The sequence below is a fragment of the Manis pentadactyla genome, chromosome 7, assembly GCF_030020395.1.
Source record: "Manis pentadactyla isolate mManPen7 chromosome 7, mManPen7.hap1, whole genome shotgun sequence".
Classification (NCBI taxonomy): Eukaryota; Metazoa; Chordata; class Mammalia; order Pholidota; family Manidae; genus Manis; species Manis pentadactyla.
The window spans coordinates 45,372,605-45,390,579 of record NC_080025.1 but is presented as its reverse complement, the minus strand read 5'-3'; the positions used below and the strand labels follow the sequence as shown (position 1 = coordinate 45,390,579).

Below are 17,975 nucleotides of genomic sequence, written 5' to 3'. Positions count from 1 at the left end.
CTGGAGCCTTTGTAACAACCTAGTCATCCAGGTAGTGCACTGCTTTCTGGAGCTCTGGGGGATGCTCCAGCAAATGACTGAACCAAGCAGGCAGTGTCAGAATCGACCTGAATTGTAGGACACTCCTTGGTGTTGAAGAACTGCTTGGTGTGGAAAAAAACCCCACTCATCTGGAGTACAGAACTCTTCAGTCACAGGGGAAAGAAAAGGGGAGCTTTCTTTACAGCACTGTACCTCCAAAGTGTTATACCTGAAAAGTCCCAAACACATGTGCAAAGGCCAGAGCTCTTACACACTTTTACCTGGACCAGAACTAAAGGTACAGCCTGGGAAAGCAGTAAGGCATAACCATGTTCACTTGGCAACCTATTTTTGCTGACCTCGAAGCAATTAAAACCTGGGCAAATAAACTTCAGCATCCTATTGAAATACCTTTTTGCCCACCAATTAATCTTCTATTCTCATGTATCCCAGTCACACATATTTAATATTTTAGTGTTGGACCTAAGTAAGCAGAAGAGGAAAATGAGGCATGACAGAGCATTCCTCTCTACTCAAACCTATGATACTGAAAGATATTCAGCAAATAGAAAAGCAAATCCCCTAACCGTAACTCCAAATACAAATGCAACTTCCAAATCATGTCATTAAAAAAAAAAAGAATCACTGCTTTATTTCGGAGGTTACTACAGGTTGGCAGGATTTAAGGCAGGAAATAAAGACCCTAGAATTATGGGTCCAGCATATGCATTTGAACACACATACAGCAAAGCTGTACAGCTACAGCTTTTCAGAGTTACAAGAGAAGCTCTTTCCAAGCGTTTATCAAAAATGGCATTGTCTCCTCTCCACCCAACTCCCAAGCCATTAGTAATATTAACTGCCACTTTTTTGGTCTACAGCTTAAGAAAATAACTACCAACCAATCAACTGACTTAATAATTTCTAAGAATCAATTTTTTTTTCATTACAGCCATTGGCATTTAAAAAAGAATCCTGCCTATACTTCTTGTGGTGGGGCTCTGATCAGCATTTGGTAAACCCTGCCCCCACTCCCAGGAACGACAGGCCATGTGGAATCACCTCCCAAAATATGTTCAGGGCCAACTGGTGACATGAAACTGGAAAAAAATACACACATATCTTACATGAAATACACTCAGAAAAAGCTAAAATCAAAACGACCCTCTCAATTGGCTGAGGCCAAGCCGATTTGTTCCTTGCTTCACATTTATAGGCGATTTCCTACATTATTTTTCTTGGAATGCCTTTCCTTGTCCTAATCCAAGCTCAGGACTGTGCACTCAGGAGGCTGCATGCACAGTCAGTCCTACATCCAGTGCTTTGAGAGCTCAGCATTCCTCTCCTGTTATTCTGGAACTCCATGTAGACTCCTTCCAAGTATCTCATAGCAAGTTATAATCCAGGATTCTACCATCCAGCTCTGTAGATAATACAGAACATGGAGAGCACCGATTCTCTGCTTCCATGAACTCTGTAATCCGTTTTTCTTAAGCTACTTACATAGACATATTCTGTCTAAACCAGTGCTATCACCCATATGATTACTGAAGGTCCCTTATGATGGTGTGACCTACTATTTTTTTGACTTTACAATGGTTCAAAGGCAATACACATTGAGAAGACAGTTTGGAACTTGTACTCTGCTCTTTTCCCGATCCTCTCTGGCGATGCCTGGCAGGGCAGCGAGCAAGGCTTCTGGTCAGGCCGCACGATCATGAGGATCAAGAACCGACACACTGACAGCCCTTCTGTACTCACAGCCATCCTGTTCTTCACATGCAGTACAGTGCTCAGTACATTACATGAGCTATTCAGTACTATTATAAACAGGCTTTGTGCTCAATGATTTTGCCCAACTGTAGGCTGACAGAAGTGTTCTGAGCACATTTAAGGAGAGCCGGCTAAGCTGTGATGTTTAGTTGTTGACGTGCATTTCCAACTTAACGATATTTTCAACTTATAATGGGTTTACTAGGACCTAACCCCATTGTAGGTGCAGTTAAGTATCTATAGCTGCTACTTGGATTCAGAACAGTCAGGAAGTGATTTAGAACCAAACCCTTGTCCAGCCAGGCAGGTAAGTGCTACAGACAGTGTTCAGGGCCAGTGCCTAACAGACGCTGCAGACAGAGAGATGAGGAAGGTTGGCCCCTCCTTCAAGGAGCCTCAGGCTCCTCTGCCCCCAAAGACTTTCAGATTCTGAGAGCCCTTGGCCCCATCCCTGCCCTGGTCTGCCGTATTCAGGCCTCCTCTAGGCACTGACTAGAGGGAAGACACTGCACCAGGCCTGCCCAGACCTCCCCTTCACCCCATCTCCCTGAACGCAGGAGGGTAAACAATGAAAATACAAAAATCATTATTTCAGGAATGAGTTGTAAAAATCCTATCTCCTTGATGGAAGGAGAGAGGATCCCTACAATTCCAAAAGCCTGAAACCAGAAACTGTTCAGTTACTGAATAAATCCCACGTTTATCAGCCTGCACTCCATTTGCACACACAGTCACCCGCCCTGCACTATTCAAGACAGTCTGGGCAGCGTAATGTATTCAAGTTCATGGGGCTCTTTCCAAACTGGGTGTACGTTGTGCAGGTTTGTGTTTTCCCTGTTCCACCGTATCATGTGCTTTCCTTCCCAGCAGTGAATGGCCACTTCCCCATTAAGTCATTCTGTGCTGGCGCCCCTGCTTCCAAGCCTGGTGGGATGCAGCCCAGTCTTGAGTTTAGTGAGCAAAACAGTGTCATGAGAGATACTACATGACCTGCAAATTCTCTTGACAGCCTGGGCCACAGAGCAAGAGCCTGTAGAAACACGTTCTTGCTGTACCATAAGAACTTCAGGAACTCGAAGGAGTCCTAGCAAATAAGAAATGCAAACTTCACATCTCAGGTAGGTAGACTGAAGCCAGAAGAAGTAGCACATCCATATGCCATGCTGACCTGGTGGCCTTGCAGAGGGCCTGCCACTGTGCCACCGGAGCTGTGTGTCTAATGCCAACAGTGATCCCCCTCATAGCTACAGTCACCATGTGCTTACCACGAGCCCTTACCTTTTACATCACTGGTTACTTTAATCCTCAAAACAATGACAGGTACAGTAATAGCTATTTAGCAGTTGCTGAGACAAAGAATCTGATGTTCAACAGGGTCAGGGTCCCATGTGAGCAGGCAGCAAACTTGGATTAGAATTCATCTCTTTCCTTTCAAACATCACATTGCTTATCACAATGACGGTGTTCTCAACAGGCCAGCCTGCTATGATGGGGCTGGGCTCCTGGATGTCGGGTCCATGAAAAGCCACCTTACAGTGGCCTCAAAAGCAGGGCTCTTAGCCCAAATGCCTGGGATCTGAGCACAGCCTCCCTAGACCCTGCCCCCTGCAGGTCTTACCCAAACTTCACTTCTCTCTCATATCCAGGACTTTAAGAACATCCTATAAAGCATGGGCTGACATTCTCACAATGTGTTTTATTTGGTGTAAATGTGAGAAATGGAAACCCATGAGAACAAATAGCAAATCAAATTAAACCAGAACCTGTAAATTCTATCAGATGAAGCAGTTCATTATAGAACCAGATCTTCTAGTCACACACTGTTCAAAGTCTCACTATGTAAACTGCATTCTTTTTCAAACCACTGCTATAACATGTCAGAAAATGCAGAAACAAAGTAGCACACACATTAATTTTTAATTATGTAAAAATCTTTACAGAAAATCTTTATAGAAAAATAAAAGGCAAAAGCAGGAGCTGTCCCTTTGTCATAGTGATGCCAAGCCTCTGTATGACCGTTTTTTAACATGTTACAAATCCTTTTATACACTTAACCCAGAAGATGAGTAGCAGTTTCTGTCTCTGACCCAACCTGATGGGACATAAATGACTAAAGTCCCCCCTAGACCCCAGAGCTTGAGGGGAAGCTCAGCAAAGGTTTAGGCCAAAATGAAGAGTCTGGTGATCTACCAAAACACATGCGGCATTCGTCTGATGCACACGGAGCACTGTGCAGCACTGGTGATTCTTGTGGACTCTGGCCACAGTGGCCGGTGGCTCCTTATTAGCCCGTCAGTCTGGGCATTTCTGGGGTGAGCTGCACCCCTTCCCAAGGGTACCTGGATTTCCAGAGATTCTATAGATATCATAAAATTAAACACCCTCAGTAGTATCATTTAACATACTGGTTTTTAAACATTCTGAGGTCCTAGTCCTCTTTTATAATCTGGATTTCTTCTTCATCCTGGGTCACATACAGCAAATTTTCTACAGTAAACACATACTACTTAAAACCAGAAATATCCACACATGAAAATATATCTGAATCTGAGGAAAGGTGGCCAAGGGACTGGATTTATAATGGAAGATCGTTTATGTTCATCAGCAGCTGCCACAGTTTCCAGCCCAGTCAGAACGGGAGGGAAACACTGGTATACCTCAATGCTCACCTTAAGACACGGCAACCAAAAATTTGGGTTTAGCAAAAATATCTTCAATGATTAGACCAAAGAATTGAGACAGAATCTAGTTTTTCTTCTTTGCGTCATTTTTACAAAGCAAAGTAGGTATATACCCCACAAAAATTGAGAGCCAGGACTCAGATATCTGCATACCCATCACCCGTATTCATAAGCAGCAGTGTTCACACTAGCCAAGGGTAGCAAGCAAGGACGGCTGACTGGATGCACAAAATGTGACCAACCCACACACTGGAATGCTATTATTCATTCTTAGAAAGGAAGGGAATTTTGACACCCATGCTACAACACAAATGAACCTAGAGGTCCTTATGCTGAGAGAAACCAGTCACAGAAGGACAAATACCATGGGTTTCCACTTACACGACATCTAGGGGGTCAAACTCACTGACACAGAAAGCAGAATGGTAGGCACAGGGGCCGGGCTGGGGGACAGGGAGTTAGTGCTTAGTGGGGGCAGAGTTTCAGTTTTACAAGATAATAAAGAGTTCTGTGGATGGGTGGTAGTGATGGCTGCAAAACAATGTGAGTTTCCTTAATATCACTGAACTATACTCTTATAAATGGCTAAAATTACACATTTTATGGCAGGCATTTTACCACAATTTAAAAAATAATAATAGAAAAAGCATTTTTAAAATTGGAATGTTTATTCTCAACTGTAGTCATTTAAGATCTTTGCTTGGCTGATCTACCTGGGCACCTTAAGGCACCCTCTACCTGAGCCTGCATCAGGGGACCTGAGCCCCTGCTGGGGCTTGGCGGAGGGGTCCTAGTGCCCAACTGGGGTCCACTTGTGTGTCTCCGCCTGACCACGCCCACTTGCCCCTTGGCCTGGGGGACAGGTGCCCTCTGTGCCCGCCCACAGCCCAGCATGAAGCCTCCTACCACCACATCACATCTTCTGCTGGGCCTTTGGGCTCTTGGGGCCAGTGCAGGTTGGCCCCAGAAACTGGCCCAGGGTTACCAGTGGGGACAGTGGTTCAGCTGTGGAGAAGATCACGGGTCACTTCCAGGAGAGAAATATGTCTAGGAGCTGGGTGTAAGGCCAAGTCAGGTGGTAACACAATCCAGGAGGTCCCCAGGCCGTGGAGGCTGAGGGCAATGAGGGCCCCACAGCTGGTTTTTTGGGTGAATCACCAGGTGACCCCAGGCAGAACAGCTTGTGAAGGCCCAGGCCCAGCTGCTCATATCCCCAGTTGTAAACATGGATTCCTCGTCCTAACAAGCATCAATTTTCAGTACAAGTGTGTCTGCTTCTCTGCCAGTCCTCTGGACTGGACAGGGAGGTGTTCAAACCTACGTGTGTTCACCTTAAGACAGCTCACGCAAAGCATGACCATCAACGGAGGCTGAATGAACAGAACTTGTAAGAATATAGTAGGTCTACATCCTCTCATACACAGCTGTGCGACAGCTCTTCACCCGCTTCCCAGGAGCAGCTGGTGTCCGAGGCTGGATGCGGCCCAGAAGGCTGAGTGCACTTACTCTCAGGGAGGGACGCTGGGCAGTGTCTCCCCATCCTAATAAATTCCTTGTTCTTACAGCTAGGGCTATATGACAGTCTGGAGCTGCAACACTCGGAAGAAAGTGTGCAAAGCCCAGGGCAGATCTCAGAATCAAACGCAGGTATCCTGGGGGCCAGACACCCCCACCTCTTCCACCAAAGCAAACAAGCATGGAAAGTAAGAAGATTAATCACACTGGACACTGACTCTAGTGAGATTTTCTTTTTAAACCTATGTGTTAGAGAACTGTAGAATAATCCTATCCCAAAATAAATGAATAAAATAAGGAAAACTGCTTACTTCACTCCATGATTCCAGTCACTGAAATTCAAGAACTGGCCTCCAATGTTCACCTAGAAAACAGTGCAAATTGTCCTTCTTTCCTGGATGGTTTTCCTGCCACATCATTGCAAAGAAGCATGTGGACATCCCCAGTTTCTTTCAGGTCCTTCAGGATTGTTGTGTTCTGCACAATGGAGCAGGTACAACACAAGAGAGGACTCCTCCTCTGCCAAAAAACACGAGCCTGCCAAGCAAGGACCAAGGACCTGGGCTACAAGGCACAGAGCGCAGCAGAGATCCAGCTGTGCAAGGCCTGTGTGTTCTATTAGGAGACAATTTGAGGGGGAGAAAAAGAACAGAACAGAAAGATTAATAGCATCTTTCCCAAGTCTTCCTTAGCAATTTAATCCCTCTTTTCAACCTTGAGTTTGATTCCTAATTCTTCTATTAGACCATACATCAGGCAGAAGCCTGGGTACAGGACACTACGGAAATATTTTGTCAATTTGGAAGGTTCTCACTTTCCATCAACCCTAAAAATATTAGTCCAAGAACACTGGCAGTGAAGAAGAAAAATCCAGGTCACAGTCCAGAGGTCTGCTGCCCACTAGTGCTAAGCTCTCCAAAAGATGAGTTTTTAAAGGCAAATTAGACACTCGGGGGCTTTATTATCCCATTCAGCACTGATAGTCCACAATTCGATAAATGTATCCCATAAATTTAAAATTCCATTCATATAACCAGTATTTCTCTTCTGAGCACTAACTACATATCAGACATGGCTCCAGGTCCTGGAAATACTGATGCTAACAAAATGGATGAGAATCTCCCCCACATAGTGTGACGAAGTCCCAGGCAACACGCTTGGCAGAGGAGGCAGTGCTACCTATAAGCAGCTAGGAAAGAGAGGAAACCCACTCACCACCTCTGGAAAGAGAAATCCTTCCATGATGAAGCTAACAGCACTCCACTGTACTGGTAACTGATGGGAAAGCTGGGAGTGGAGACGTCCCAAAGAAAGAGTGGGCTCCTTACCAGAGGGGCTGCCTCGGCTAAATGGAGGGAATCCCAGGGCTGAGCATCCTGCATGAGAGGGTGCACGTGGGGGCGGGAAGCAGCACAGAGCAGCTGTTCCTCAGACGGAGAGACTCTGGGTGGAGTGGATGAAGCATGCAAACCGGAACGCACCCCAGAGGCCAGCAACACTCCTAGGACGATTATGCTCAATACTTGGCAGAAGAAAAGACTTTTAAAATGAGATCTCTGTTTACAGGCAAGGCAGTCAAGTAGAGGGCATTCAGCTCTAAGAAGAGCCCAATTTTCAAGGCATTAGATGGGGAAAGTCATTCCAAGAGAATGCGCATCAGGCGATTCCAAGAAATGGCACATCTCCCAGAACTGAAAGGCCCAGGAGAGAAAGCTGGCTTTCCAGGATGTGGTGGGAGGGGCTGGGACTCTCCAGACCTGTGCCCCTCCAACCTGTCTGATGAGCAAGATGGCCTGAGGGCTTCTGTTTGTGAAGCAGGTTCTGAGAGTCACCTGGATTCATGAATATAGCTCTTAACTGGGCTTATTAGTCTTATGATAATTAGCTGTCCATCAAGTGAAGCAACAGCATGTGTGTGCACAAGTGGTGTAGTCTACAATGCCCAGGAGAAGGGAGACTCCCAGGAGTGCTCTTGGAATCTGGGTTTGATGGGCACAGATTCTGGGGGAGCCAGCACAGAGGGAGAGGTGCCCCAGGCTGCACACGAGAGAGGGGGATACCTGCTTGACTTCTATTCTCTATTCATAACATTGCATTTATTCATGATGATGACAAACACTATCTACCATACCTACAAAGTGCCAGGTTCCATGCCAGGCACATCTCAAAGCTCAAGCTGCTTTTCATCTTCCTACCAAGCCAGTCACATAGGCCTGCTGACAGATGTCAGATTAAGAAACTGAGGCAGAGAATCACTCATCTACCAAGATGTAGAGTAAATAGTCAAACCCAGGTCTGTCCAGCTCCAAAGTGGAACATGTTGCTTCTTACATTCTGATTTTAATTTTCTTTAGTCTTTTTCTTATGAAACTTGAGTTTCTAGAAGGCTGGAACTGAATGAGCCTTATTTTTGTCTCATTACCTTATTTTACACCTGCCACACAGTAGGTCATCAGAACATGTTAGATTAAGCTATAGGATTTTCCAGAAAGATAGCCAGGCAGAGTACTCAATCCCTCTGGAGGCTGCTAAGTCTCCAGTCTTCTAGTTTCTTAGAAAAAGGCCCACTGGCCACCCATTGAATAAATGCCAGATTGTCTAATTCCAACAGGAGATGACACATGTCTAAATGGGAGGGCTGTCTGAGGCACAGGGATCTTCTTGCAAGAAGAGTACCCAGCAGGCCAGACCTGGGCCTGTGTGAGCCTACCTGCCCACGTGGCACTTACTGGTCATCCCTGAGGCCACAGGAACGACAGGATGGTGCAATTCTGTCTCTAACCAGGAAGTATAGACACCACCACGCTCCCCTGGGGCATTTCTACTGTAAGCAATCACTCCTCTTTGAATGTACTCTCTTCCCCCTGGTGCTGGGAGCCTTTCACACCACTCAACCGTGGATGCAGCTGGCCCTGCCCAGAGAAGACAGCTTCATAGTTACTACCTTCTCCTTGGCTCCTACATGGCATCCAAGGAATGAAAATCTGCTGTCCTGGGTGGCGGCAGCTTCAGGCCATATGAGATCGATCTCTCTTCAAACCCACACCTTTAACGCTGAGCCCAGCCAGCAGAGAGCACATGGGCACAGGAGCGGCTGGCACTCGGTACAATGTGAGCCCTGAACCAGGAGGATCCTGTTTCCAGATGGAAGGTGCAAAGGAGAGGATGGTTTACAAGTCATGTACTCACTGCTCACAGCTCCAAGGAACACAGAGACTTAGCACTTGATAAAGCTTGATAGAGTATTTTGTTTACAAGTGCCCCTTGTTCATGATGTCCAGCGCACTTTGTGCTGGTCAAAGAGAGTAATTCAGAAAGGTGTGGAGGGGAGGAGGAAGGCACAAGGACATTTGTTAGGGCATCTCATCTGCTCCTCACACTGCTCATGAGCTCTACGCTCTCAGGCCCACTGCACAGGTTAGACAGTCAAAGCTCAGAAAAGCTCAAATGCCTGACATCACATGGCTATTAGTGAAGCCTTGCTTCCTACACTGCTGTGGCTAAAAAAATCCAACATTTTTTCGGTTGTCACCAAAGATTAAAAATAAACATGATTCCTGGTCTCAAGGGACCTGGAAATAAATTGGGAGGACACACACATTTGGTATCCTCTAAAACAAAACCAGGTGGAATTAGTTTGGGGGAGAAGTAAAAAGCCACAGGAGAGCACCCAAGGGGAAGCAATGTATCTCATGGGCAGAGGATGCGAGGGGAGCATCCAGGGAGGAGGCAGGGCACTGGAGTCAGGGCTGGAAGGAGGGGAATGCAAGCATAAGGGGACAGGGTGCCACAGACAAAGGAAGAGAAGGACAGAATCTAACAGTACAATAGCAGCCCGTGCAGCCTGCCCAGGGGCCATGGGCAGGTGCGAGGTGAGCAACCAGAAGCAGATAAGGCTGCGCTATGTGAGCCCTGAATCCCACCCCGTGGCTGGTCCTTCACTCTTAGCAACAGAAGGACCCCAACCTGTCCGAGAGAGAAAGTGGTGTTCCCTGTTTTAAGGAAAAAACTCTGGCACCTGCACAGGGAGCGGGCAGAGGTATAATGGTAGACAAACGGGGCTGGGGCCACTGAGAGCTACCCCCTTTGCAGAGCAGGCAAACCATTCTTCTATGACGCAGAAAACCAGCTGACAGGAGCTGGGGTTCACGGCGCCCCACCCCCTAACAGGGAGCATTTGTTACGCAAAAGCGCTTTTAGCCATTTGACACACAAGTAGATTACCAGCCCACTGGGATTATTTTTCAGTACATTTGAAATATATCCACAGAGATGGAAGTATTAACAACCTGTGCCCCATCTCTTCTAGGCCCTGTCTCCACCCCCACCCACCCTGGAAAAGGTCAGAACTATTACTGCAGCCTTCCTTGGTCAGAACTAAATTCAGAGTTCAGTGGGTGTCAGTTACCGGGCTCTGGCATGTTCTGAAACGCTGAGGGCAGGGGAGTCACCAGGTGCACTCCTGGCTCCGAGGCTGGGTGCCCACATGCTGAGGTCCAAACAGAAGGGTTCACTCCTGGGACCATCACTGAAAGAATGAACCAGACGTGTGTACACAGCACCTGCCCACAGGTACGCCACCAGAAGTTCTGAAACCTACATAGAGGTGAGATTAATTCACAGCAGGGTAGACAGAATTAGCTGTGTTAACCAGTGTTCTTGCACCTCTTCAATTCCTTCTGAACGCAGTGGTACATCCTGTCCCAAGGGATGGAGGCTTACATTGCCTTACTGAAAATCTCCAGTTTGAGAGTCTCCCTTGGGGATAGACTTAAAAATTATATAAGAAAAATAAATCATTCCATAGAGTATTTACCTGGAATGGCTAATTCATCATGATTTTAAAAAATAAGTTAATGGAAGTAAAGAGTAATATAGTATAATGGTAAAAATATAGTATTCAATTTTAGGAGGTGTTGAATTCTGGTTTTCAACCTAAGAGGAACCTAGAGATAGTCTTTCATCAATGATCTTAAGAATGAATTATATTTAAGTTGCATCCTGCCACATCTAAATGGGATTTAACTTCCTTGGACGAAAAGGTCCTATGTTATAGGACCAATAAATGAAAACCGGCTCACTGCCCACTGCCATGCCCTGGGACACGGTGTGGCCTAGACAAGCAACAGAAATTTGCTGAATGAATAATAAACACAGGAATAAAAGTATGATCGAAAGAAACAGGAGAACCAGGGGGCAAGAGGGTAAAAGCCAGCACGCCCCAGCACAGAAGCTGCCTGGGGATAAAGCCCTCTGTCCCCAGTGAGCATCCTGACAGCTAAGAAACATGGGACATTAATGGAGTCCAATTATCTGCTAAAAGGAAACCAGAGAGAACAGCGTGAGCTGTCAGAGCATCAGGTAAGTGAGGCCGGCCCAGCCAAGCTGTGAGAAATGACACAGGACGACAACGGGTGTTTCAGCTCAGCTCCAAGTGGGAATCAGGCAGGGCGAGACCCGCCGAGTTGGCACTTCAAGGTCTTTTTTGTCCCAATGTTCCTTATGAAGACAAATGATCTTCCTGATGGAAAGGACTGAATGAGCACAGTGCAAAGGAAACCAAGGTCCTGCATTGGGGATCCCATCCACGTGGCTGCTTCAAAGGACGAGGAACTTCCAGTCCCTGCAGCCAAAACCTGTGCAAGCCACTGAAAAGCGTGAGGCCTCACTAAGGAAGGAAGGTCCGAGCAGCCCCTGCCTCTTAGACGGAGGGCTAATCCACAGGTGAACAGCACTGCAGAGACAGCACGCATGCTGGGCCCCACCAGGGACAGACCTAGTGCTGCCTCTAATCTGGGCTGTGACCCGGGTGCCTTTTCTAGTCTCTATACCTCAGTTTCCTCCCCTGGAAACACAGGATGATAACAGTGCCCACCTCAAAGTTCAGTTAGGTGGACTCAAGCACAAGTTCTTAACCTGTTTTTATAATAGGGAAGTCACCTAAACATTTAAGAAACAGGATGGAAGCAAGAAATCATGATATGTCTTTCCAGTGATGATAATATCATCATTAAAATTGGTGGCACAGAAGCATCATTAATGACATGGACAAATGCAATCACTAGGTGCGGCACAAGCATGCTGTGTATCCCCTAAGGCAGAGAGAATGTGGACATTAGTTACTTCATGGAAAAAGCATTAGGGATGACTGTTCTCCTAGCTCTTCTGCAACTCAACCGTAATAAAAGGTGTTTAGGCATGGGGGGAGGGCAAACAAATGAAAAAATCAGCTTTGGCATGGATATCCAACAAGAGGCCAGTGTTAGGCGCTGGTCGGGTTTTTGTTGAGCATTTCAGGAAAAGAATATTATCTTTGGAAGACAGCAGTTTCACTGTGAGAAAATGATACTAAGAAGATAAAGTTACGTACGTGTATATCTGTTTGTGTGTGTACAATGGGTAAAATGCTGAAGATACTCTCACGTGTAACACAGCAAAAGATGAAGTGGATCACAGCATCTGACAAAGTGCACTGCAAGCTTAGTTCAAAAGCAACAATCCACAGGCACCACACTACTCCGCTGACTTTCACTCTCATTTATTATCCTCACACAAAGGCTCCTGACACCCCGGGAACAGCACCCCTGGAAGGGAAGGTCTTTACCTGCCTGGAATTACTGGAACCTCACACCCAGAGGGTAGAGGCAGGAACTCGGGACCTCTCTGCAGCCCACAAAAGTATTCATGTGTGGTGCGTGAAGTCAGGAATTCCCGAAACAATTATCTATTAAATACAACTGTGGACAACACACTACAGCAGAACCTTCAAGGTAAGTAAGATACACAGTTCCTACCTCCAGAAATGCGTGATCTCAGGAGAAAGGGGTTAAATGTGATGTGTAAAGCAGCCCTTCCAGAGCAGCTGTAAGTACAGGCTCATGCTAGATGCTGCTTCTGAATTATCTCAAAACGTAAAGTTGGATGGACTCAGCTTTGACTCCAGTGTTACTTGTTTGTTGACCTCTCTGTGACTTCTGGGAAAGTCATCAAACCTCTGTACCTCAGTTTCCCTGTCTCTGTCTCTCATAATTAAGTGAAAGACGTCTAAGACACACAGCAGCTTTTGCACAGGGCTCCAAGTTATCATCATCAACACTATGACTATTTTTCACAGTAATTACAGAAGATGAGTATATACAAATGAAGAATGGAAAAGGCATAGCTGTTACTCGCTTGCCCAACAACTCAAAGCCTGGCCATCCCCTGAAGACATTTAGAACAGCTCCCCGAAGGGAAAGAATCAAAACAAAACTATCTTTCTTGGTCTATTTCAGCCTCCCTCCTAATTGACATTCTTTCATAATTCTGGTCTTTTCCACCTGGCAAGCAGACTATCCAGTGAGATACAGGGGTTTCTGAAAGTGTCCATTCCACATCTTCTTTCTACACTCACTTATTACTGGAAAGGAAAGCATCCCACCAAATACATTTCTGCACATTAAAACTGCATGCTGATCACCAATTCCTTTGGCTTGCAGAAAACCAAGCGAAGACCCTAAGCCAGAACAGAGTAGCAACAGGTGTGACGGGACACTGACGGCCAGACCCGGAAGGCATCCCTCAAGGGAGGGGAGCCGCTGCTGGAGTTGGGTGCCTCCAGCTGAGCCAGTAAAACCCTGGATTTCAACCTTGGGGGTCATGGGCAAAGTTTTGAGTATGTCTCAAGAGGCTTTCCCGTGCTGCTCACACAGCCCCTGCCCCAAGGGAAACACAGTCACGATGAAATGCCCCGTGCAGGAGACTCCTGTGACCTTCACGCATAGATTTGAAACCTTTTTTAGCTCCTGGGGCCATCTTTGCTCCATCATGCTCTAGTGAGAGACTTGTTCAAAATGAGAAAAGGCCAAACTTCTAAATGTCAAAATTCTCTGAAATCCACACTGACAAATAGAAATATTGTCAAGAAAAAGTTAAACACAAAATTACCATATTAAACAATTTCAGTCCTGAGTATATATACTCAAATGACCTGAAAACAGGGACCCAACCCGTGTTTGTACACCCGTGTTCACTGCAGATCTATTCACAAGAGTCAAAAGGTGGGAGCGAGTCACGTGTCCACTGACAGATGACCAGAGAAAGAAAATGCAGTGTATGTACAATATCATTCAGCCCTAAAAGGAATGAGCTCCTGTCACAGGATGCCACCAGGGTGAGCCTTGGGAACATTATGCTAAGTGAAGAAAGCCAGTAACACGAGGACAAATAGCGTCTGATCCACTTACAGGAGGTGTCTAGAATCTGCAAATTCACAGGGATAGAGGGCAGAACAGGGGTTACCAGGAGCCAGGGGGAGTTATTGCTTCATGGGCACAGAGTTTCTGTTTAGGGTGATAAAAAGTTTTTGAAATAGACAGTGGTGGTAATTGCACACCTTTGGATATAAGGAATGCCAGTCAACTGTATACCTAAAAAGGGTTAAGTGGTAAATCTTACATATATTTTACCACAATAAAAAACAAGTATTTAAAAAAAAACTGCCAGGAGTCATCCAGCTAGTACAAAACCACCAGCTTCCAAAAAGGAAAATGCATCCCTTCCTGAAGGAACCGCTAGGAAATGCATGAAGCATTTTTAGCAACTGTCACACAAAAATAATCTGCTTACTTTAGGAATGAGCTAATAAAAACAAGAGCATTAAATCCTCTCTGCCAGGCAGAAAGAACAGATCAAGGAAAGTCACAGTGAATTTTTTATTCCAAACATCAGGTTCCCTGCAGAGAACCAGCCAACTCCAGATCAAACACCTCAAGCAGACCTGAGTCCTATAATCAGAGCAACTGAGTATGCCTTGAGTACTGTATCTTTGTCAAATTCTGTCACGCGTCCCACAGCATCTTGTTAAGCACCCAGTGTCAGATGGGGCAGGGACGCCTCACCCAGCTGGGCGGAGGTCACCAGTGGGGAAGCGCTCGTTCCCACAGGCTGAGCAGACGCTGGCCTGGCAAAGCACAGAGCCACCCAGGAAGGCTGCAAACCCCTAGCCTGCTCATGACAGACACAGGACCAGGGAATGCCAGGCAGAGGGATGGTCATGCGGCACTCGGACACACTTGACAGACAGACATGTTCCTCTGCTGCCCACCAGAGCTCTGAGCACTGGCACTTGTTTCTGGCTCAGTCACTTTCCACACTTTTCTGTAAAATGAGTGTCCAGAGTCAGATACAAACACAGCATGCTTTCCTCTTTGCAAACCGCCTACTAACGTTTTGTACCAGTTTCCCTATTTGTTTCTCTTGTTTATAGGGCTTTTTAAATCAATTGAGGATACTAATAGTCTGTTCCATGCATTGCCACTGCAAATATCTGTCCCAGGCTGAAGCATGCCTGTTCAAGTTTTTTTAAATGCTGTCTTGAGTTTGAATGGAAATTTGTATGTGTAATGTACTCAGACTTCATTTAGCCTTTATGGTTGTGCTAAGTCTTAGGAAATTCTCCTTCAGCCTGAGGGCATAAAGATTCTCACTACTCATTAATTCTTACTATTACAGTAAGTTTTAAAACATTTTGTTTTCCACCTTTAGTGACGTAACTGAGCTGAAGCTGATGGTTATGGGTCATATGCAATGGGGATCCAGCCGCCACTCCCTGCCCGGGAAAGTCACAGGCCTGTGTCCTCGGACTGCACAGCTCTTCTGTGCTGGACGGACCCTTCAGGAATGTGTGAGTCTCTCTGCGGGGTGTCTGCTCTTGTCTTCTGTCATCTGTCTGCCCTGGAGCCAATAACATGCTTACTGAGACATGCCAGGTATCTGACAGGGCAATCACCCCTCCTTACACCCTGCTCTTCAAATTTGTCTTTACTGGTTGTTATTGAGTTTCGCTTGCCCACTTTAAAGTTAGGAACCATCTGTCAAGTCACACCAAAACTCTCTGAAATCTGGTTAAATTTAATATGCATTAAATTTAAAGATAAATTTGAGAAGATGCAACATCTTCACTATTTCAATCTTCTGATTCGTGATCATGGGATAGCCCTCCACTTATTCAGGTCTTTCTATGTCCTTTAGCAACATCTTACAATGTCAAGTAATCTAACTGAATTTACTTCTAGATACCTTATCGTTTTTGTTAACATAAGTGGACATCTTTTTGGATTATGATTTCTGGTTGTTTTCTTTTGCACAAGATACTGTTAAATTTTATCTCTGTTGCTCTCACATGATAATCTGCCCACCAGAAGAATGCATTCATTCTAAAAGTTGGTCTGTATAACTGTGTGGATTTTCTATTTGGCTAATAACATCACTGGAAGATAGGCCCAGCTTTTATTTCTTCCTTTCAGTGTCTGCATTTCTACTTCTTCATTTGCTTGTTTTATTACACTGGCTAAGACCTCTAGTGACAGCAGTATTTTTGTGTGACTCCTGATTTTCACAGGCACAACTCCATTATATATGATGGATGCTGTATGTTTTGACAAATACATTTAAAGCAGGTCACAGAGGTTGGTTTGTAAGAGTTTTGTTGCTATTTGTTTTGTATTGTATGAGTGTAGAACTGTATTAAATATTCTGTCTCTGGTGAGATGATAATTCCTCTCCCCTTTAATCTTTTAACATGTTAAATGTGCTCATAGTCTAATGATGGTAAAGAATCCTTGCAAGATTATAGTAAACCCAATTTGGTCTTAACATTTGTTTGGTTTTCGTTTCATTTAAGAAACTGTTAAATTTGGTTCATTAATGTTTTCCATTGACTTTTTGGTTGTCTGTTAACATGAAATAGGCTTACATTTGGATTTCTTGTACTGTCTCTCGCAAAGCTACAAAACATTATAAAATGAGTGGGTTGACTCTTTCCCCTATCTCTCTAACAGTTCCTATAAAGAAAGCAATTACTTATTCATTAAAGGTTTCCTGACACTCTTAAACTCCCTGAGCATTTTGGGGGGGATGGTATTGATTACAGACTCCATTCTTCCAATGGAGAAACAAAAGTTGTTTCTTTAAGATTTTGTATTTCTCCAAAAGTCAGTTAGGTTTTGCTTTGTCTTTCTCTTTCAATTATTATTCTCTATTACTTCAGAATTCTCTGTTTAAAACTTTGAGTGCTGTCTATACTTCTCAGAGCTATCTTTTCCATCAGGTCACATAGTATATAATTCACATTGCACAGAAAAAATATACTTGGTTTTCTTAGGTAGGCTTTTTCTTCTTCCAACTGGGTCCAATTTTTTTTTTTTAAGATTTTACTTTTTAGAGCAGATTTAGGTCAACAACACTGAGAGGGGACACAGAGATTTCCCATACAACCCTCACCCCAACCCATGCACAGCCTCCCCCAGAATTAGCATCACTCATGAGAATGGTACATTTGTTACCAAGGATAAACCTACACTGACAGGGAATTCCACAGTTTACCTTTAGGGTTCACTATTGGTGTCATGCCTTCCACAGGCTTGGAGAAATCTATCCATGAGTATATCCAGCACTGTATCACCATGTACAGATTCCTGCCCTAAAAACCTGCTGTGCTCGGCCTATTCATCTCTCCCCACTACCCCTGACAACCACTAACCTTCTTACTATCCCCATAGTTTTGCCTTTTCTTCAACATTCAATAGATGGAAAGATACATTTCAGAGCCTTTTCTAATTGGCTCCTTTCACTTAGTAATATGCATTTAAGGTGCCTCCAGGGCTTCTGATCGCTTGATAGCTCATTTCGTCTCAGTGACAGAATACTCCATTGTCTAGATGTGTCCCAGCTCAGGTATCCATCACCTACTGAAGGACTTCTTAGCTGCTTTCAAGTTCTGGCAATTATAAAGCTGCTACAAACGTCCATGTGCAAGTTTTTGGGTGGACATAAGTTTTCAACTCCTCTGGGTAAATACCAAGGAGCATGATGCTAGATAAGCTGCCAAAGTGTCTCCAAAGTGGCTGTACCATTCTGAATTCCCATCAACCATGAGTGAGAATTCCTGGCGCTCTGCATCCTCAGCAGCATTAGGTGTTACACTTTTGTTTTTATATTTTTTGC

The 17,975-nt window shown here is 45.0% G+C and overlaps 1 protein-coding gene and 1 long non-coding RNA gene across 10 annotated transcripts in view; one reads left to right on the top strand and one right to left on the bottom strand.

The window, feature by feature from the left end:
- The window catches only part of LOC130684459 (uncharacterized), a 260,615-nt gene that overhangs the window by 65,845 nt on the left and 176,795 nt on the right, over positions 1–17,975 (top strand). The gene's annotated exons all lie outside the window — the stretch shown is intronic.
- The window catches only part of GRB10 (growth factor receptor bound protein 10), a 182,297-nt gene that overhangs the window by 80,765 nt on the left and 83,557 nt on the right, over positions 1–17,975 (bottom strand). The gene's annotated exons all lie outside the window — the stretch shown is intronic.